The sequence below is a fragment of the Corvus cornix genome, chromosome 9 (assembly GCF_000738735.6).
Source record: "Corvus cornix cornix isolate S_Up_H32 chromosome 9, ASM73873v5, whole genome shotgun sequence".
NCBI lineage: Eukaryota > Metazoa > Chordata > Aves > Passeriformes > Corvidae > Corvus > Corvus cornix.
The window spans coordinates 19106644-19128673 of record NC_046339.1 but is presented as its reverse complement, the minus strand read 5'-3'; the positions used below and the strand labels follow the sequence as shown (position 1 = coordinate 19128673).

General features: G+C 43.8%; 1 protein-coding gene across 6 annotated transcripts in view; it reads right to left on the bottom strand.

The window, feature by feature from the left end:
• Positions 1-21197, bottom strand: part of SPSB4 (splA/ryanodine receptor domain and SOCS box containing 4) — an 81043-nt gene extending 59846 nt beyond the window's left edge. Inside the window, exons 1-4 of one of the 6 annotated variants that reach the window (XM_039557095.1) lie at positions 20221-20472; positions 4661-4810; positions 2084-3618; positions 383-490 (exon numbers count right to left, since the gene is read on the bottom strand). The gene's annotated coding sequence lies outside the window, so the exon portion shown is untranslated. Of the gene's footprint in view, positions 1-382; positions 4610-4660; positions 4811-20220; positions 20751-20984 lie in introns of those variants that run through there. The other 5 variants (XM_039557093.1, XM_039557097.1, XM_039557098.1 and 2 more) reach the window with 5 other exon arrangements.
• Between the last annotated feature and the right edge of the window lie 833 nt (positions 21198-22030).

The window sequence follows — 22030 nt, the reverse complement described above, 5'->3', positions numbered from 1 at the left end:
AGGAATCCAAAGCTTTAAACAGCAATTACATTTAAGTTGATGCTTCCCATTTCCAGTAGTGCAGAAGCACTCGTGGGTTGTTTCAAAGCTACAATGCCAATTTGGCCCAGCAAAGCAAGTTCAGGACTTTATTCCACACCAATAATCCCACGAGAAATTAAATGATGACACTAATACACACACAGGGAAGCAACAGGAGTAAATCTTGTAAGCAAACTTTCATAGGAGGACACATGCTCAGGGACTGGGTAGTTCCTTTTAAAAAGGTGATTATTTGAGCTTGAAAGGAAATGAAAAGGGAAAACATCAGATTTTCAAGGGGAATGTCAGTGATTCCTGTATAGGATTTAGCTCTACATGCCTTTGAAAAGTTCTACTTTACCACATTCCTGTCAGGGTGCTGAGGGGAGACAGCCGGGGAAGTCCTCAGTGCATCCTGCTGTATCACTTCCTGATCACACGAGAAACTAAACTTGGCACAGAGGTTTACCTGGCAAATCACCAAGAAATTATAAACACTGAATTGACTCACTTGGCAAGCCAAAGACATTCTTCCTCATGTGCCCCAAACTGTAACATAAACAGGCTTCTAATAGATAGATCAGTAATTCGGAGGAGTAAAATGCACCATTATGAGTACCTTGATACACACACAACCCTGCCTGTACTCTGGGATGCCCTCGGTAAGTACTTTGATTTGAAACTGTATCTTACAATATTAGGTTTTCCCTCACACATGAACATTACCACATAAATTAATTAAATAATGGAATATTTTGCCAAATAGCTTTGTATGGACATAGGCTGAAACAACAGTGGAAAAATCTTACAGTTAGACAGCTCTGGTTGCTGGAGCTGAGTAGTAGTTGACAGGAAGACTTTACGTGAGGAGTAGCCCTGCCTCCCAAGCCAGGCAGCAGCAATGTGAGGTCCACGGGGAGCAACTCATCCACAAACTCCTCCTGGCAGCTCACAACAGTCCCCTTGGGTGCTTGCAGGAGCAATGTGTCTCAAAGGCCAGATCATCTATTGCCTTGCCTGTATCCTGTCCTTTTACACCAAGCAGATGGCAGAGACACAGCCAAGGCACGGAACAGCAGGGAAGCACCACTTTGCCCTCCACCCCATCAGCAGCTGCTGCTGGAGGGACACAGCTCACCAGGGCTCAGCCTATCTGCACCATCAAACATCCCCTCCCTACTTCCACAGGTCACACACTTGCAGCGCAGAAGCCCCAGCAAAGTCATACCTGCCCCCCTACTACGGGGATCTGCAGGCAGCTTCTCCCCACCCCAGCAGCTCCTGGGAAAGCCGAGCACACTCCCCCAGAGGGAAGGGGAGTGACAAACAATTCATCTGGCAGAGGTACCCCAGACTGGCTTCCCGTCTGCAGCACTGGATGGATACACCACACAACACTAGCAAAAGCTGTGGGTTAGGGACGGAAGATTATTCCTGTCAGACTCATTAGTGTTCAACCCATTCACAGAAATATTTGGTTGTAAAACCTTCTTACCGTCTCCTGAGTTAACAAAAACTTGTCAAAGCACAGTGTCATTCGACTCCTGTGACTTTTTGCAATCTTACACCTCTTAGAGAAACTTCGATTTCCTTGCCTAAATCTTCTCACCAGACACATGAATATTCAGAAATAGAAAGACCTGAATTTCCACTGTAAAGTTTTGCTTTGAAGGTTTTCCCAAATCTTTGCTCTTCCAGTAATTTCTAACCACTACAGGAGTTACTGGCTTAATGTATGACCTCTCCATTACACTGGTATAGTGACTAACACTAAATTTCACCAGTTATCCCTGCGATAAAAGATATTTTGTGGAAAATAATCAGCACCTGGAAATCTCTGATGAGAAGACTGTTAGCTTTTGCAACCTAAATAATTTCTGTCTCACAGCTTCCCATTCATGCCAAACTTTGTCAGGCTACAATGATTAGACTAAATGTACTGTACAGGAACAATACAACTCCAAACAGGAAAAGTGTGTCAATGTCACTTAGCAGTGTCTTCATTCAGACTGCTAAAATATTTAGGGAACTTATTCACAATAAAACCACAAATTACACTTACCAGAGAAAGGCTTGCTGGGACATCACTTTGCTGTAATTAAATAGGGTGCATTTTTTAACAGTTTGGTATGTTGGCATCAGTAGAACATAACTCTGATAAAAGAAACATGCCTTCTGCAAAGTCAGCTTTCAGCATTCATAGTTGTATTTCCCTCTGGATCACAAACTAGACAGCAGGAGGCTTGACAAACACGCATGAGAAATGAACCACATAAAACGAAATTCAAAACTACATTAGGAACATGCTAGGGGGCTCAGGTTAATCCTGCTAAAACAACACTTAGCCAAAGAGTGAGAAGCAGCAGGTGAGCCCCAGCTAATGACACTGACCAGTGACAGTGGCTATCACAAAAAACAGGGAAGGAGATGCCTCTATCCAACGGCATTTCCAATGTCTACAGAGCAGTTCTCATTCTTTCTGCTATTTGCCCTCATTCCTTTTTTTCCTCCTTCAGCCAGACCTCAGTGCCACCTCCCCTGCCAATGTGGGCTTTGTTGCCAGCCAGCAAGACTCCTGAATGCCAAGAGAGGCAGCAGGAGGCTCTGAACCAAGGCCACTCCTCTGTGGGCACCAAAACTGTTTGCTCCCCAGATGCTTGAACAGAACAGATACCCTCAGTGTTTGAGAACTGAATCTAACTCCAGCCCCAAAGTCCCCATAGAAGGAATAGGAAGAAGAAAAAAACATGATATGCTGTGCTGGGCAGATCAATGAAAAGGGTTTATATGTTCAAGGACAAGGACTTTTACCCCCACCCAGACAATGTGAAGGCACAAGGCCCAGTGTCTATCAACTTTGTTCCCAGTGTGCAAACAGCTACATAACCATGACAACACAGTTTTGAGGGTGACAATGAATTAAACACATTTTTGGCACCTTAAAAAGGCTGGCTAGCTTGGATTCAACTATAGATGCTGGTATCCAACATTGTTCAATATGGGCAATATATCAACAGTGTTGGCTTCCTTTGTCAAACTGGGACTATGCAGTAACAAAGCAACCAGACAAAAATGCTTGGCTATTCTAAGCTATCCTGCGCTACAGACAAAATTTTAAGCTGTGTGCACACTTAGCAAATGACATTTAATATGTGGGATGAACAATGCAGCAATAAGTCATGATTTCTTCGATTCCTGAAAGGAATGCAAATCCTGAAAATCCCAAGGACATTCCTCCATAAAGAGCAACTTGTTCTGTAATGTTAAAAAAACGTAATTGTTTCAAAATTCAGGATAAGCTTGTTATTAAAAAAGACTGTGCATTTAGCTGCTTGGAATTAGAATAATCTGAAATACCACACCATCTGTACCACCCGACTTAGAAGCAGTTTAGTCATATGATGAAGAATGCAGAAAGAATCCTGAGTAGCAATGAATACAGTGGAATGTATATTTTTAAATACTTCCATCTACTGTACTCTGGAACTGAGCTGACTTGAGGTTTTGGGTTGGTTTTAGCCTTCCTCTCTCTGCACGTGTTTCTGGAATTCTCCCCTCTCATGATGAAAGCTGGTTTTAAATGTAGACATTTCTATCCTGAAGAAACATGAAAGAAGACTGAAAACACTTTCAAGTCTGTAAACAGTTCTTCTGCATAATCCCTTCTCAGAATACAGCAACGCAATTTACAAAACAAATATAGTAACACATTACAACAAAAATTGCTTTCTTGTACTATGCAAGTACTTTTAAAACTAGCAATATTTCAGTCTAAAGCTCCTGAAAGAAAACGGCACTTTTCTTTCCAGGGTATTTAACAGGAATACCCATGTGATCCCACAATTACCATAAGGGTGCAAATGTTCAAGCTGCTACCTCCTTTCTACCAACCCTTCCTAGTCATTCTTCCCTTTTGCCTTGAGCCACCTGCATTCAAATGGCCTTGAAAAAGGTCTGCCTCAGAAAACTAAAGCAAGCAAAATCTAGTGTTTTATTTTGCCAGGTTATTTTCAGGTGGATAAGCCCTCTGATCTGGAATATCAGACAGTTATGTAAACACTGGCTCTGGCAAAAGGAAGGAAAGAGAGAGGGAGGGAAAAAAATTAAAAGCTCAAAGGCAGAACCATCTATTTAGGCAGCAGCCCAAACCATGGAGCAAATTTCCATAGTCACTTCAAGCTGCCCTAAGGGGCACAGCTGAACTTCATGTCTGAATTCAGCACAGGCATGAGCTTCTGCTTACATCTTCCTCTCTCTTTGGGCACAAAATCATTCATCTTTCACCCTTCAGCCACCCTTCTGTCACAGTGAATACCTTCCTGACTTGCCAAATAGCTGATGTGACCATTTTGAATATTCAAGTGTCAGGGTTATACTAAAACAGCAAATTAACACACCAAGAAGGCTTAATGCTAAATTGAAAATTATGTTTTCAGCTTCCCTTTGCATTTTACAGGATCATTTGCCATTTTACATTTCTACTCACCCTGCTTCACCAAGTAAGTAATACCAATAGGTGTCACACACTGAGATTTAAAGCCCAAAGAACGATTAAGTTTTGATATTGTAATTTCTCAGTCATTACTACTTTTCACCAGCCTAACCCTTTTCTTTTTAGACAATTCATGTTACATTTTACCTCTATGGCTTGGTAGAGGATCAGTAGCCCTACAGCTTCAAAATTGGAATATCCATTACGTGATGGCCTCAAAACGTCGCCGAATACATTCCCACTGCCTTTCTTTCACTGCAGTTCCTTTTGCTGTAATGTGTAGTGGAGCCAGTCAGCCTTTAAAATGAAATAAGTTAAAAAGCCATAAATGAGAGAAATACTCCTGGAAAGCATCATTCCTCAGTCTAGCCAGCTGCAAATCCCAGGGCACATGCCAGAGCTGATCCCTGAGCAGACTGAGGAAAGGCTTGCAGATGGTAGAAAGTGACAATCAGACAGATGAGAGCTCCTCTGGCTTGACCGAATCATTCACCAGAACTTTAATGCAACTGCAGAAACTGTAATAACACATTGGAGAGAAAATTTGGCCCCTCAGCTCAAGCTTCAGTCTTTGATTGTGTCAATGTTTTCCAAGCTTGGCAAGCCTGCGTACATCATGAGGGAGCCTTGGTCTGCAATTGGTTTTCTAGGGGCAGTACCATGGTGAGGATAGGGATAAGGAGGAACACTCACTAGTAGTAGCTCCACAGGCATCTACAGCATCACAAGGCTGCTGTAGATCTGCCAGACTCCACAAGAGATGGCTCCGGTCTCTCAGTGCCTGTCTGTATATTTTGCAGTGGATGATTCTAGGGCCTCACCTCTGTATCATTTATAAAAAGACATTCACTAACAGCTTAAAATTTGCAATGCTTCTGGAATGACCAGGATACTTTTGTCATCTTCTTTTGCATCCAAGTCTTTGTTCAATTCCCATCTGGATTGAAGCAGCACTGTACAGACAATACCTTCTGCTCAGCTGAAGCAGCCCACAAGAGGCAGTTCCTGATGTGACCTGGATTACTTTAATACTTCCAGCAGTGCTGCAAAACTCCAGTGACACAAAGATACCACGCCTCCAGCCAAATACAGCAGACAAGAGCGGAAGATATTCCTCCCCCTGCAGTGAACTGAACAGACTGATGTTGAAGAGATGCCTCAAAAGGCTGTCTTGGACAAACCACGGGTGGACATAAACAGACATGGGGGTCAAACCCACTTCCCCTCACTCAGGGCTGCACAGTGTGAAAGGGAGGGCAAGGCTGGAGGGAACCCAGCCATTGTTCTTGCACAAACATGCAGGAGATGAATGCATGAGAACAAGTTTGATCCTGAACAAAAGCGTATTCTTTTGTTTAATAGGAAAATAGACTTGCACAATCACACCATCTGCATCCCTCCTAACCCTTTCCCCTCAGCTACTTCAGTCAATAGCCACCCTCAGCCCAATCTGACAGAGCAGCAGCAGGCTCAAGGATAACTGCTCCTACAGGACAGGACAGACATCCTGGAAGTGAGCACATGGAACACCAGGCTGGGCTGCAAGGCCACATCTTGCCAAGAAACCCTGAAGAGAATGAGCTCACATCAAAGCTGTAACTGCAGGCAAAGTGACCTGAAGATTTCATGTCAAGTCAGCCAGAAGACACAAAACCAGGAAGCAATGCTTCATTAGTCCCACAGTTCCTTATTTTAAAGGACAGAGATTAAGTAAACACACTTTACATATGTTAAGGAAGCATCATGACAAAATCAGATTGCACAGATGATTCTGTATTTCCCAGGTGAGGCAACAAATCAAGTCTCTTTGGAGTGCTGACAAAAAGACAAAACTACTTCCTGATAAACAAATAAATGTTTTCTCAAAACCCCACATTTTTTAAACAACAGCAATGAATTTTTTCTGTTTCAAACACCAGCCACTGCTAAAGCCCATCTGTCAGTAGAGAACAATTGCACAGACAAATGGGGATGATGGGGAAAGTAATATCATAGAAACAAACCGTCTAAGCTCTAAGCAACAAAATTTATTTTCCTCATGCTCATAAAAGCTTTCCCATTTTACCAAGTAGTATTTTTGTGTCTGTTTGCTATTAATTGAGGAAATAGGGCACTTGGTAATACAGAAGAGGCTGGGGAAAAAAAGGCACAGGGTTTTAAGGAGTTAAAGATTTACAGACGGTTATGTCCCCTTGTAAAGAATCTGACTCCTGAAGACACAAAGGACACCTTGGTGAGAACCCAGAATGGGTTCCACAGTGGTGAACCACAGAATGGCTTGGTTTGGAAGGGCCTTTAAAGATCATCAGGACTCGGGTTAACAGCATAAAGCTGAGTAAGGGGAGGTTTAGGTTGGATATTAAGAATAGGTTTTCTACCCAGAGGGTGGTTGGGCACTGAAAAGGCTCCCCAGGGAAGGGGTCACAGCTCCAGGCCTGTTCAAGAAGCATTTGGACAATGCTCTCAGACACAAGGTGTGACTCTTGGGGTGTCCTGTTGGAGTTGGGCTCGATGATCCTGATGGGTCCCCTCCAAATCAGGATATTCTGTGATTCTATGATTTAGTTCAAACGCCCCTGCCATGGTTCAGGGACACCTGTCCTTAGACCAGGTTGTTCAAAGCCCCATCCAACCTGGCCTTGAACACTTCCAAAGACGGGGCAGCTACAAAAATCTCTGGGCATCCTGCTCTAGCCAACTCCTTATCCACCGAGTGATCCATTTATCAAAATCACGTCTCTCCAGTTTATAAACAAAGATGTCCTGTGGGACAGTGTCAGATGCTTTGCATAAATCCAGGTAGATTACACCAGCTCCTTTTTCCTGATCCACCAATGCCAAAATGTCGCTGTAGGTGGCCACCAAATTTGTCAGGTACAGCTTCTGGCTCTTTCATTGCCCTAGAGCCAGATTTAAGCAGAAATGCTGCTTTTTCAAATTAATACTGTTCTGTAGAGATAAACTATCCCAGACATGGCAGTGTTAAAATCAGAGAGGGCCTCCAACGAGGAAAAGCCATGGTGAAAGAAGTTGCTGCTTGGAGTAGCATTTACATCTCTCTACTACTGACCTAACAACGTACATCCTCAAAGAATTTCATGTTACAAGAGCCAACAATTCCAGGTATTTTTGACCACAGGAAAGTACTTTAAAAAACCCACACTAGACTTCCTAATAGAGGTATGGATAAAAATAAATCAGCTTTGTGCCAACCTACAGGACAACTCTCAACACAGACTGATCTATAAGCTCACACACAAGGTCTGTATTTCTCAAAATAACTTTACACCCTAGTTCACCCTGCTAAGCAGTCTTCTGCAGGGAATTTTTTTTAAGCAGCAACTTATTTGTAACAATTAATTACTAACTATATTTCCTTCTTTAATGCATTGGATGAAAAGGGGGGAAAAAAGATTCAAAGTTATCTGGAAGAAAACTGTACCAGGATGCAAGTTTTGATGGGACTAAAAATATACTAGCACTTAATCTTTAGGTGTACTGCTGCTGAAATAAAGTAAGTAGCATCACATTCTGGAAGTCCTGCAAAAGCTATATTAAAAATTAAAAAAGGGCATATTCCAATTAATCTTTGCACAAACCCCCCATATTTGATATGATTGCAGACAATCTTCCAGATATGATCTAAATCTGCCAGACTCTGATTCTCCAATAACTCAGGCAGGGACCTGTTCTGCCCTGGAGAAAAATGTGCTCAGTCTAAATTTAGATCAGCTGTACTTTAGACAAAGAGAAAGCCCATCAGTAATCAGGAGCTAAGCTCCAGCAACAGGTGTAATATATTAAAAACAAAGTGCTCAGAGTTTTTAATTCTGGGAAAAACAAAAACCTAGATTGCATTGGCATATACAGATCATCTTGACTTCCATCATGATAAAGATTAAAAGTAACATTTAGAAATATCTTTAAAAGTAAAGGACTAACTCCAGGAAAACAAGTCATCTTCCCACTGAGTTATAAAAACTGTAACATACTCAGTACAGCCTGCATTCCTGAATGAATACTAGGAAAATTACTCTTTTTTCAACTTCATCAGAGCTAAACTTGTTTTTGTTTACTACATCCTCAAGAGCAGCACAAGTAGCATAAAATGAAGTAGGTTTATACAAAGATCCTTCCAGAATCATTTGACAACTAACCAAGATGTTCACTTGAGCCTAAATGCAAACTTGCATTTCTCAAACAATCATTTACTGCTGCAAAAGACTTGGAAGTCACATACAAACCACACCACTGTTGAATGTAAAACCATGTGGGATACTGCACAAATGCTACAAATAGCTTCAGAGGAGGAAAGCAAGACTTTTGGCCTACAGGTTAAGGAAAAAAGTGTCTAAGGATACTGGAAATCAAAGGCAGTTTAAATTCCAACCATTCTTTGAACAGATAAACTGACATTTTTCACTGAAGTGCTGTGCAGACACAGAAATCTCTACAAGAATCATGGAATCAAGAGCAGTTGTGCATTTTCATTTTTAGCATGAACTCTGTTACAATTTACAGTCAAGAGACCAAAAATTGAGGCAAGTTTGCAGAAAGTAACTTACACAGTATGGAAGTTCAAAGAAGCATTAAAACCCAGAGGTCTATTAACACTTCTAACTACCTGAAGAACCTCTCTCATGAACAGAGATCTTCCTCCACAGTGAAGGAGGGAATGGAAAACAAAAGTATTTTCAACTGCCCAACATATCTTCATCACATCTGTGGCAAAGGGCTTTTTGTTACAAGCCCAGTCTTTCTAGTTTCCGTTTCCTTTTCATCTCTTCCCCTCCTTTTCCTGTATATCCCATTGTCAGTTTCCTTCATACTGGGAAGCTACATTCGGCTTAAAATTTTATCCATTTTTTAGCACCCTGTTATTTACCTCCCCACCTGGCACTGCTAGAAAGAGAAGCATCATGGAAGCACACACTCAACCCTCTCCTTTCATTATGTAGCAGACTCATGAGCAATTACCAAAGTACATCATCATCTGACTAACACACTAAAACCAAGGGGAGCAGAAAAAGGAGATGTAGTGTCAGGCTCCTCTCTGAAATTCTCTTAAGAAAAAAAGTCCCACCTGTAAACACAGATCTAAATTTCTGAAATTACTGCATTGATTTAATGGCAATCTATATAAGACACTGCAACTTCTGATGCTGCAGAAAGACTTATATTTATACAAAAAACTGCAAGCCAGGACCAGAATGAATGACTTACAATCTGGAAAACAACAATTTGTTGGGCCAGCAGCTGTAAACACAAGAGCTGAGCCTCAGAGAGCTCCAGCTGCCACAATACTCAGCCGTCAATCCTGCTTGTGCTGCAGTAGTTACTGATGGGTGGGTTCCCCAGTACCATCAGGATCTGTAGGATACACAAAATAGGTTCCAGCTGAGGCCACTTTTCTGTGCTCTAAAAAATACAGGCTACTGCAACATAACCACCATCCTTACTGGAACAGGAGGGGATGTCTTCAAGGAAAGCAAACAGATGGACAAGAACTCTGTGCTACCATCTGACTTCCTACTTAACATCCCTGTCCCTATTCCCTGTCTAATGACACATGCTGTGAAGATAAAACATTGGGTAGAAAAGAGAATGCACCAAGTTACCTGGTTGGGACACCAGTGATACAATTAGGAAATTCCAAAGTGGTTGCTGAGAGCAATTCCCTTGCTCGGGAACCACAGGGCACAGAGGAGAGAGTGTGCTCCTCTCTCCTGATGGAGGATTCAGAGTGATCTAAGCACGGGGAACTTTCAACACCAATAAAAAAATACAGTAGTCAGGCTCCATTCAATTGCACTGTGCAGAAATCACCATGATTTATGACTTCTGCCAAGAGCCAACTGCAGAGAGGGGAAACACCACCCCTGTGTGTGCCTCTCATACTAAGCACACACCATCTCCTGTCTGTGCAAGACTCAGGAGCGACCACGGCTGCCTGCTTTACACAGACACGACATTAAAGGAATTAATTCCTAAGGCAATGGGAAAATACTACATGGGAGAACTTCCAAGTCACAAATTCTGCTTACTTAAGCTAAGCTGCTTAATCAAGTTAATTGAAGGAATTAAAAAAGCATCTGGAGAAGAACACGTTCACCAGCCAGTCTCTAGCCACTCCTGAGCTGGTGTTACTTCTTCTGGGTGCCAGTTCCCCTGCTGGCACAGCACAATCTATCATCAGCCATTACACTGATTACTATCCATTAGTTTTGCTAAGTACAGGCATGAAATTTAAACCTACTTTTGTAATTTATTTACAAGCTATTCACACACTGGATATGAAGCATATATATACAATGCTTTGTGTTAACAAGAGAAATGTGGCTGAATATTAAAGAGTTGCATGTTAAAAATGACCACTAGAAGTAATAATTCTCTTCATAAAGAATTGTTTGCGGAATTTTTTTTTTGCAGGACAAGCAGGACAGAAGCTTACACTCTTTAAAAATACAACTGGTAAATATACAGGGGGAAACAGGTAAGAACCCATGAGAATGACAAGTTTTAAGTATCAGTCCCGTAAATATAAAATTCAATTAAAATGTCATTCTAGAAAACACTGAGAACAGAGTTGGGACTCTTATAAAACAATGGTTTTTCTTCCCTGCTATTAAGGCAGGGTGATTAAAATGAAAGATAATCCTCTCTATTTCAAAAGCTAATTATTACAGGTAATGAAATTTCTTCTTGTACCATGAGACTGAACTGAATTCTACCAAGACCATCAACCCACACATCTTTGCTGTAATAAAGTAACTGCTTGAATTTTTCCTTACAATCCTATTTCTACAATAGACTATTAGGCTCAGCCTTGATTTCAGCACACCACATTCCTTACCACTATGGAAACCAAATGCAGAACAGCTGTGGAAGCAAACCCCACTGTATGCAAATAGACAAAAAAAAAAAAAATTACAAGTAAAAAATCCCTTGTGAAAACCTCTTCACTGGGAATTCTGACAAAAGTTAAACTGCCAGTTTAGCCTAGGCTTAAGGATTATCCAGAGGAAGCATCCCACACACATTTTTCCCAGGAGGTGTGAAGAGATGCCTGCATCTGTTAAGTGCCCAGATTTTCTATCCTGCCAGCCAGCAGTGCTCCAGAGGAACCGAGCTGTTTGCTTCGCTACTGCTTCCTGCATTGCTAATTCAGACATCTAAATTTAGATGTCAGGTTTAGCCAGTGGTTTTTCCACTTCTTCCAACAGTCAAAACAAAAAGAAAAACAGTTCTGCATCCATTCACTATCTTCATCCATCTGCAGAAGAAAACACGATGTCAGAACTCCACACACTGGAATTACATCCCCAGCCTCTAGCTACAGGGTGAGAGAAAGAGTCTCTGCTCATCTCCTGAATGACACACCAGGCAGCAGGCACTACTGAGTCACATTTCTGTCTAACCCTGGGCACTGCTCACCCAGGTTCCAAACGATTTTACCACAGGGAAAACAAAACCTAAAAATAAAGGGAGTAAAATGAGAGGGTTGGCTTCTGCATTGAGGAAGACTTCCTGCTCCCATGTCCTCTATTAGCAGGATGTGGATGGAGTAAAGCAGTAAAAGCGAGCTCATCAGTCACTCTCATGTCCCGGGAGTGTTGAGACATTTCAGCTTGAATTTCCCTTTGGTGTCTTTTTCCAGCAGTCAAACTGTGATGAACTAGAACATATGGATTTTTAATTCCCTTGCACTATTATTCACCATTGCTAGACAGAGATGTATTTGAGTGAAAACAAGCTGCTGATTCTTGTTACCGAGCCTAAGAGCAGGAAATGCAAGCCAGTTATCAATGCTGAAGGTGACTCACTGAAAAAAAACCCAATTATTATAAACTGAAAGCCTACTGTAACCCTAGGCATGAAGTCAAGGCAGCAGCTTCATGCACTTCCTCCCATCCCACTGCAGCTTACTGAGGTGAGGGAAGTTCTGTTACCACATCACTGCTGACTCCTCACAGGAGTTTGAGCAGCACAGGAGCTGGACCTTGCAGCAATTCCTGATGGTTCCCTTTGTGCACCCTGCCTGTGAAGTCTGTTTTCACTCCCGTTTCCTTTTTTAAATCCTGACAAATACTTAAGCTTAGTCCCTTTGACAAATTAATCACCTTTTTCCCCATCACCTTCAAGAACTGCTGTTCTGTGTTCCTCTCTTTCCCTGTCCACACTTGAGTACTTTGCTACCAAGAGATCTCACAGGTGAGCCTCTCTTCCTTCTCTCCACCCACACATTTTGTTTCAAACAACGCTAATATGAATGCTAAAAAATTTAAAAACAACAAGGACATATTCCAGGTCTCATGCTCATGCTTGTTTAATACATCTTGTTCTATTTAAATCTGAAAAGACAAGATACTACACATGTTGTAACAAATCCTTCCTGAGCACATTCTCACATCTTTGGTAGATGATCACTGCACTTACAACACTGCATCTTAGTCTAAACAGGCCAGCAGTGAACTACGTGCAAGGTTTTCTAGACTACTGGAAACAGTTACGTCAGCAGTGACCAAAGTACAAAGGAACTTCTTGATGTGATAATATTTTAAATAATCACCAGCTTCAATGTGTTATTTGCCTTTGAATACAACAGATGATGAAAAATGCACCCTTTTTATCTTGCAACATCAAAACCCAAGGACTCTATAAATATTTAGTGAATGATCAGTACACTTAGAAGTGAGAATATCACAGCAAGTATTACCCAGATGTTAACAGCATCAGAGGCTGATGGTACTGAAGCACAGGGATAGTCAGGTGCTGGTACAAACCAGATGTAACACTAGTATGCAGCAACAGTAAAATGAGGTTGGGATGGCAGTGCTTCTGTCTTTTATAGACTTTGATGTGCCACTGTCTTTATTTCAAACAACTTCTGTCATCTCCGCCATGCTTGACAACAGATTTCAACAAGGAAAATAGCATTTCCATTTCTTTATGCTGCATCATAATTTCTGAAAGCAAGATGCACCTGAACCTCCTTGCAGGGTCAGACCCCCACAATCTGCTCTACAGACAGGGACTTTGCTCAAGCATGAGATGAAAACATCAAAGATCAGAATTTCATTTATTATTCTCAGGTTTAGCACATGCCCAGAAGGGCACTGCTGCTGCTCCTTTCCTAGGCAAAGAAAAAAGTAATGGCCCTGCCCAAGTGAACTAGCTGGAGCCTCAAAATATCCTCAGTCTCAGAAAGAGTTCAGCATGTGCTCCTATCACACTCTCAGACCCTCAATTTAAATTCAAGCAGACCAGTGATAAGCCATGAGGAACAGACACTCAATTCCCCATGCAAAGATGTTACACAAATCTGAAGTATCTACAAGTACACCTTTTTACAAGTTAAATTAGAATTAATTTTCAAGATAATCAAACAAATGAATTAGTTAAATTTTAATGGGTGCTTTTTTTTAACTCAAGAAAGTGTCTCAGTCAGAAAATACCACAAGCAATGCTGTAAGGACAAAGTTTCAGTTTTAACTCATAAATTCCCAGGTCAACTACACTGGATTTTGGGATTATTTATAACTTGAGCCAGCAACTAACATAAATGAAGTAAAATACAGGACACACTACAAAACTATATGCAGTGACATCATCGAGCAAGGAAGTTCAAGCAAACTAATATTTGAACTTTATTTTAAAGCAACCATTGACTTCATAACACTGCAATGATTCTGTTGTCAAAAGCAAATGACAGCAGAGCTTATTGTGGATATGGGAGTCTAAAACACTCGGAAAACAGAGGTTCAGAAGTACCAGTACTGGCCCCCGCCCCAATTGCTGCATCCCAGCTGCCCTTAAAGTCATTCTCAAAACAAGAAACCGTTTACAGTTTCACTAGTAACTCAAAAAACAGTTAAAGCTCAAAATTCAAAATGCCCTTTACCACTTAAACGAACTATTTCCTTGGCTATACATCGATTTGATTGTCATGGCATTTTCTCACAGGTGAAGTAATACAATCCTTGTTGACAACACTGTGAATTTATTGCTTCATTTTGCGTGGCTTCTATCATGAAATAGTTTAATCGGGAAGTAAGCTCAATATTTTGGAGAATTAGTTCAGTGTTTAAAGATACCAGCCAACTTTCTTCCAAGCCATTTTCATCCTTCCAGAGCAAAACTATTTTTTAGAACCAACACACAGATCATGACTGCGCCTACAACCTCCACGTAGGGATTTCTGTGGACAGCTCATTCTCAGTATGAAATGTAGCACTGATGTAAATACTTTGCACAACGTGGCTCTCTTAAAATTATGACCTCCAATATCTAATGAAAAAGGTATCCGTCTGCTGGTGGTAATTTGTTTCTGCATTCATTTGAAGAAGAGACAGAGGAGAAACAGTTAAAATTAAATTATAATTAAGTACCTAAACCTTTCATCAGATTTGAAAAATCCCACCTTTTTCCATGCCTAAAGCTATGCGAGTGCTCCCGCATGATTAATGCTCCCTTGAAAAAGCAATTCTAAATATGTTGATTTTTGAACATTCAAGAAACACCCTTTTTAACAGAGGCTACATGAAGCTGCTGCTGCAAGGTGTAGAAGGAGCTTGAATGGTCTCTAGGTACTGGCCTCGCTTTCCCCTCTCACACAGAGCTGGGCCATATTCAGGTGCCAAGCAGAAAAACTACTGAAGAAACAGAACAGCAAAGTCGGCTGCCAGCAGCGCCTGTGCTGCCTCAGGACAAGAGGTCCAGGCTGTCCAGCCCCTCCACAGGGAATTCCCTCAGCAGCTCCCTATCCCAGCAAGCAGAGGCTTCAGGAGATGAGCTCCTGCAGTCTGGACCATGGTTAGGTCCCAGGGCATGGACCCACTTCTGCAGGAAGCAAATCCTCATTCTTTTGAGGAGACACTGTAAATACAACCAATCTTTTCTCTTTCTCGAAATCTCTTGGCAATATTCTCCTTAGGAGTTGTCACTGCAGAAAGGCACAACAGCAGACAAGTGCACCCCTGGCTTTAACAATAGGTCAGGAAGAGAAAGGTAGTACAAGAACAAGCTTTTGGAAACAAGTTTAATCAAGAAAGCAAGCTCATCTAAGGAGTCTGCTGTACAGCTCTGAAAGAATTAGCTTGCAATCAGCTCCAAGATGGATTTCATACATTGCTGCACTTCATGCTGCACACCAAAGCTTACTTGTCGCTTCAGCCTCAGACAAATCCTCAAAGATAAAGTTGCTAAGTCACCACACTCTGCAATGCAACACAATAAAACTTGTCATCTGACACCAGTCAGGAGCAGGATTACCCCAAAATGTTCAATCCAAAGATACACAAATAAGCAAAGAGAAGCAAGAAATTATACAGAATACTGCTCAGCACTGGTCTAAGTTCAAATGACTTCAGAATGAACAGATTTAGGTCACAGAGTACACATGTTCAAGTCCAGGCACCTGACCTCTTACTAAGGATGGAAACATATAAATTCTCCTCACATGCTTCTTTGCTATGGCCAAACCACAGCAAATTATGTAAAATTTCTGCATTCCAATTCCTACAGAAATAAAATGCTGCTCCACATTGGCCTCTGAGGCAAAGGTGACATCCACTTAAAAAAGACACCCCCCAAAAAATACAAACACACACATATGTACATTTCAACAGGCTAGTACCTGACACTACTTCATTTCCGGTGGAAAAGAGCCAAAGGAAGGAAAGTGGTAAGCTCTGCTCAGCACTCTTGATGGGCCAGTCTTCAATAGAGCAGAGGAAGACAAAATAGAGCCATCAAGCTTTAATCAATTATTGCCAGCCAAATGACAGTTCTTAGCCCAAAGTCATGGCACCCTGTGAGCACTGATCTTTCTTAACCACGACTGCTCCCAAAAAATATAACCCACACTTTCAAGCTCTCCTTTATACATTTTTCCATGCTGCCACCAAGGCCACTGGAGCACACTGTTAAATCTCTTCAGGGCAAGGATTTTTCCCTGATAGGCTGTGAATGCTACTGATTATACTGCCAGCTTTCCAAACACAAAAAATCAAACCAAAACTAAATTTTAACTTAATCACCATCCAATCTAAAGGGCTGTGGGCTGTAGAACTGTACAAGCAGCTGAGGAAAAGGTATTTCCCGACATCATTCGGAACATCACCTGAAAGCAGGATTCAGACAGCACCCCCCATTTCAAATACTTTAACTCTTGAGGGAGCACAGGTCACGTACACTACTCTGCTCTCTTCAAGCGACAGATCTTGGACACTACAACAAAATAACAGACACCTGTTGTTCTTTGGGAAAGTTTTCAGTGAAGCTGCATTCAGCCCTTCTGGAGCAGCAATCCCCAGTATATTGGCAGTACACAGTCTAGCACCAGTGGCAGTGATGCACACACACCTTTTCAAGGCAAAAAGCAAACAACCAATCCCCACAAACAACCTGAGCATGAGTTGACTGAAGTTTAAAAAGTTGGAAAACATGAACTGCTCTTCCAGGAAGCACATGATGCATTAACATCCTATCCTACAGCACAACCTATGTCGGCTAACAGAGCCCTGGGCCGCCGGGGTTGCATGTTGCAAAGACAGCCTAAAGTCACCCCCAAAGGCTATGTGTGCTGCAGGGAGTGACACAGATTCACCAGCATGAACACAACGCCACGAAAAATACAGTGGGCGAGGTAGCTATCTGGTCTGGCAAGTTTCAACCCACAGCACTCGTTTATTTTCAGTCAGTCCAACAACATCAACTTCCAAATTATAAGCAAATATTTAGCCATACATAGAAACTTTACAAAGAGCTTTGATTGCAAAAACCGGTTAACTGTTCAGTGGGCAGGTTTAAGCAATGCCTTCATCACAGAAAATGGATTTATTCTGGCTTAGTAAATACTTGAAATTCCCAGGACAACACGTGTGACCTCCATCTCTGCTAATCTCAAGGTGCATACTGAATTGACATAGCTCAGAGAGACTACACTGCATCCATCCATCCATCCAGAGCTCTGCCAGCATGGAGCCCTTCATCCCTGGAGCCACAAGCCCAGCTTTGCTTCCTGGATGGCGCCAGGAAGGCGGGCACCCAGCAGTACCAGTCTCCACTCCTCTCTACCATCAGTCTCGCCTCAGTCTTCAGAGAGGATTTATGAAGTCCAGCAACATTTACATCCATCCTCTGTCCTGGGAAACCTGCTGAGACGAGAATACATCCAGGTTTTCTTTACACAGATATTCTATTAAGAGTGCATTTATCCTCACTAACTGATGCAGGAAATAGATGCGAGTATCAAGGCCACTCTGCATTACCATTATTCAGCCTGGGATTTACCACTGCAAAAGCCACAAGTTTACACTGAAGTTGCCCCAGCACAAAAAGAATCAAGCAGAGGATGTCAGTGCAGCAGTAGTGAGCAGCCAAGCAGACTGAAGAGAGCAGACAGCTCAAACACGGCATGGCTTACAGAATTTGAATAAGGCATCACTCTTTCTACCCTCCTCTTCTTGGCCATGAAGAATTATGGGGATGGGACAGTTGAATATCTAGCATGATCTTGCTACTCACTTTAGCCAAGGATTTTTAACAATACTACCTCAGAAAATCATGTAATGCCTTCTTCCTTGATTGCTCTCACTAGGTCTCAAATGTGTCAGCAAATCAGCTCTTCAAAGGAAAACTCCACAGCTGTCTCAATTACAAGAAGCCAACTCAAAGTAACCATCACATGGAGTCCTGTCACATGGCACTGAGTGCCACTGTGAAAATTATTTCCCTTCTCCATAAAAAGAGGTCAATGTCCTATACACAGAAGAGGGGAAAACAGTGACTGTGAAGGAAAAGGAGACAAAAATAGCTTCCTTGGTTTTTCTTGGTACATGGAAAATCCATTATAAAAAGTTATAAAACAGCAACAATGAAGCCTGATGAGTTAATGAATTGTTGCTTGTGGAGTCACAGGAGAGATGTCCCATCATTCAGAAATTCCTATGCTGCACGAGCAATAAAGATGACTGTCATTTGGTCAAACCAAGAATCAGAAGTTCAGGTTCTTTCAAGAAAACAGATACCTGATCAGTACTTCTCATGGGAGGTTTTATGCTCCTGTTAAAAAACCAACCAAACAAAAACAAACAAACCCCACCATGACATCCTCCCCCCCCCCCAAAAAAAAAAAAAAAACAACAACCCAACAACCAAACAGACCAAAAGTCTCACAACTCCGAAAAGCTCCTTGCAAAAAGGTGGCACTGCTTTCTTAGTCCCGAGCCCCAGAGCCTGTTGAGCAGGAAGCCCGGTGCTTCAGAGCTGGCTGCAGTGACATTTGCAAAGACAAACAGGCCGGCAGGATGGGATGGGAATGCATACAGGGCTCTCGAGCCCAACAGCACCAGTGTGTACTTCCAGAGCAACACCCACATGAGGGCCTCAGCAAGGCACGGAGCTGGGAAGTTTTGTCATGCTGGTGATGCAGGGAAGTACCGAGCCTCCCTTCAGCCCTGGCAGGGACACTGAGGCACAGGACGGTCATCCAAGGACATCCGGAGTTAGCAGCAAGACACCGAGGCACATTAGCTACCAAGGAAACCAGACTTACATGACTAAGGCCAGTTATAAAACTTCCGCTTGTTGTTAGGAGAACGTACAGTATCTGGCATTTCTCTGTCAGCAGCACCAAATAATCTAGCAGCAATTTGATATTCATGTCCCTGACAGTCTGCTTTAGTTACAGAAACAACATTAAAAATGTAGCATCCTTCGAGATACACTGCACAAGTCAGGCCAGTTTCACCCACAAGCATCAACTCTCTGGGACTGTTTTTTTTCTCCTGATAAGCTCTTTTGCAGCGTGGAGATATCTTATCAGGGATTGCTTCTGTCACCGGAAGGCAAACAGAGCACTGTGAAAATATCAGGTATGACTTCAGCACCAAAGGGCTATAGCCAACATCAAACCGGCAGCTGAAGTGGTAGCCGGCCATCTCTCTATATAGGACACTTTCCACCCTGTAGCAGTCTACACGCCAAGTTCTAGGCACAAAGAAATAAAAATGACTTGCTGCCAGCACGGACGCTGCCACATCAACGCCAGAGCCCCTCCAGTAACGAATGGGGCTGCGAGAGCAGCGTTCAGCTCCCCTGCCCTTGGTCCCTCGGCAGGAACAGCTTCCTACCAGCGACAGCAAACCCACCGCCTGGCTCCGAGTTCTTACAAGTAACATGAGGGCAAATTCAGTCAATACCTTCCTTTGTTGAAACACAAGTCTCGCATACAAATTCAGGCTTGTCTTGACAAAGGTTCAGCTTGCCTCTTACTCTTACGAAGAGGATAGTTTAGTATTTCAGATCTGTTTCCTTCTAGAACTGAGGTCTAGCTTTTACTGCCCGAAAAAGCACCAAGTAACCACTGTAAAACATTAGCTTGTGGCAATCATTAGGCAAGAGGGTATGCGTTCGGCAGCGCAAAGTCAGATACATTCAGTTTATGAGAAACGTAGATCTCTAGTTATCCAACATCTAGAAATAATTCTCTTAATTAGCTCAGGAAACTAATTTCTATTGCAAACAATTTCATTATAAAGCAGAAGACGCTTCGCAAGTGTATTCCTTTAAACACCAGCTTGAAACCCAGTGCTAAAAAAAAAAAAAAAAAAAAATACAAGAAGCCCCCCACAAACGTGTCTTTACACACTGCAACAAAACAGCGAATTCCCACGAACCGAGGGATTCGCCCACCGCAAACTTACCATAAACCCCCAGCACGGCACCGCCACCGATCCGCTATGCCGGCAGAGAGGCGATCCCGGGGACGAGACGCGGAGTACAAGTAAACAAACTCGGGAGCCACCGTGGCCGAGCTCGCCACGCTCGGAGCCCGTGCCCCCGCCCGGAGCGCGCTCGCCCGGCAGAGGCTGCTCCCGCCGCCGGCTGCCCGTGGTTGCCCCGGGGAAGCGAGAGGAGCCGGGGGCGGCCGGGGGGAGCCGCGGCCCGGAGCGAGACGGGCGCCGTGCCCGGGGGCTGCGGGCGGCTGCGGGGCTCGGGGCGGCTGCGCTCGGCTCGGCCGGGCCGCCCGGGAGCCCCGCCCGGTGCCCGGGGGCGGCGGCCTGCGGCGGCTACCGGGCTTTGTGCGCGCTGCCTCCCCCTGGGCCGCCCGCCGCCGCCTCATGCGAGAGCCGGCGCAGCTGGGGAGCGCGGCGAGCGCCGTGCCCCCTCGCGAAAGCCGATCCCGCTGATCTCATCACCGCGGGTTACTAATCCAATGACCGGGGAATTAACAGCAGATGGCGACGCCCCTTCCCCCCGCCCCGGCCCGGCCCGGCCCCCGCGGACGCGGCGCGGCTCCGGCACCCGCCGAGCCGTCCCGCCAGCCGCGGCCGCTCACGCGTGAAACTCGCCCTCGGGCACCGGCAAACTTTCTCAGCAGCGCGTCTCGCCGCCGCCTCTCCGCTCCCCTCGCCGCCTGCCGCCCGCATCGCCGCCGCCCTACGGGCCAGAGCGGGCGGCTTCGCACCTCCGGCAGAGCACAGCAGCATCTTCCGGCGTGCCGCTCGCAAGGGGAAGCAACGCGGAGGTGCCCAAAGTCCTGCTAGCGAGTCCCTGCGGGCGGCTCATGGTGTGCGAGGCAGAGCCGAGCCGGAGCCGGAGCCGGAGCCGGGGCCGGGCGGGGATCGCCCGCGGGATTAATGCCGGGCATCGGGCACTGCCGTGAAAAGTCAGCACACGCGTCCTTGGGGCTGCCGGGAGGTTTGCGTTATCCGGGCTCTGTAAGCCAGATACGTGCGGGTGAAATTCTAATTAAACTTTTGGCTGCCAAAACTAACCCCACACGTCTGGGTGAGCTTCAAGTCTCCCAGAAGGCTGCAGGCAAGGCAAGTCCTGTCAAACCCAGTGCAAGTTACAAAACAGTCATAAGGCGAGTGCTTCCATCACTGCTCATTGATACCAGTAAATAACAACCTGAAAAGCAGTGGTTTCTAATCCTAATAAGCTCGGCCCTAAACCGCCTTCCCTCCCCTCTGCCCCCAGAAACACCAGCACAGGTTCACGCACATGCTGTTTTCTCTCTCATGCATGCAGTGCTTGGGGCCACACTCAAGACAAGAAATGTTAGGTGCTGCTTCTGCTCGGGCTGTGCACTTCTCACCCCGAAACTAGATTATCTTCTCTTAGAGACCTTAGACCAGTCCAGAAAGGTGACGTAAAATTACTGTGTCTTCTAGGACAAGACAATAAAAACTGAGAAAGTTGAAGAAAACCTTTCTGATTAGTGTTTTTCCTCAAATTCTGCTGTTCTACCTATGCTTTATACTTCTGGGGATGGAGGGGGCAAAATTTACCCCCACTGCACTTTCATGATGATACTTATTTCTACAGTATTTTTATTTCTTTTACTAAAATGTTCAGACAGGCTTTTAGCAAAGAACTGAGACAGACAAGAGAAATATCCGTGCTCAGACCATTAAAAAAAATGGAAAGGAAATTCTGCAAATTCTTTGAGAGTCTTCAGTCAAGAAATCTTCCATACGAGCTGCAGTAAAACTGGCTGTGTTTCACACA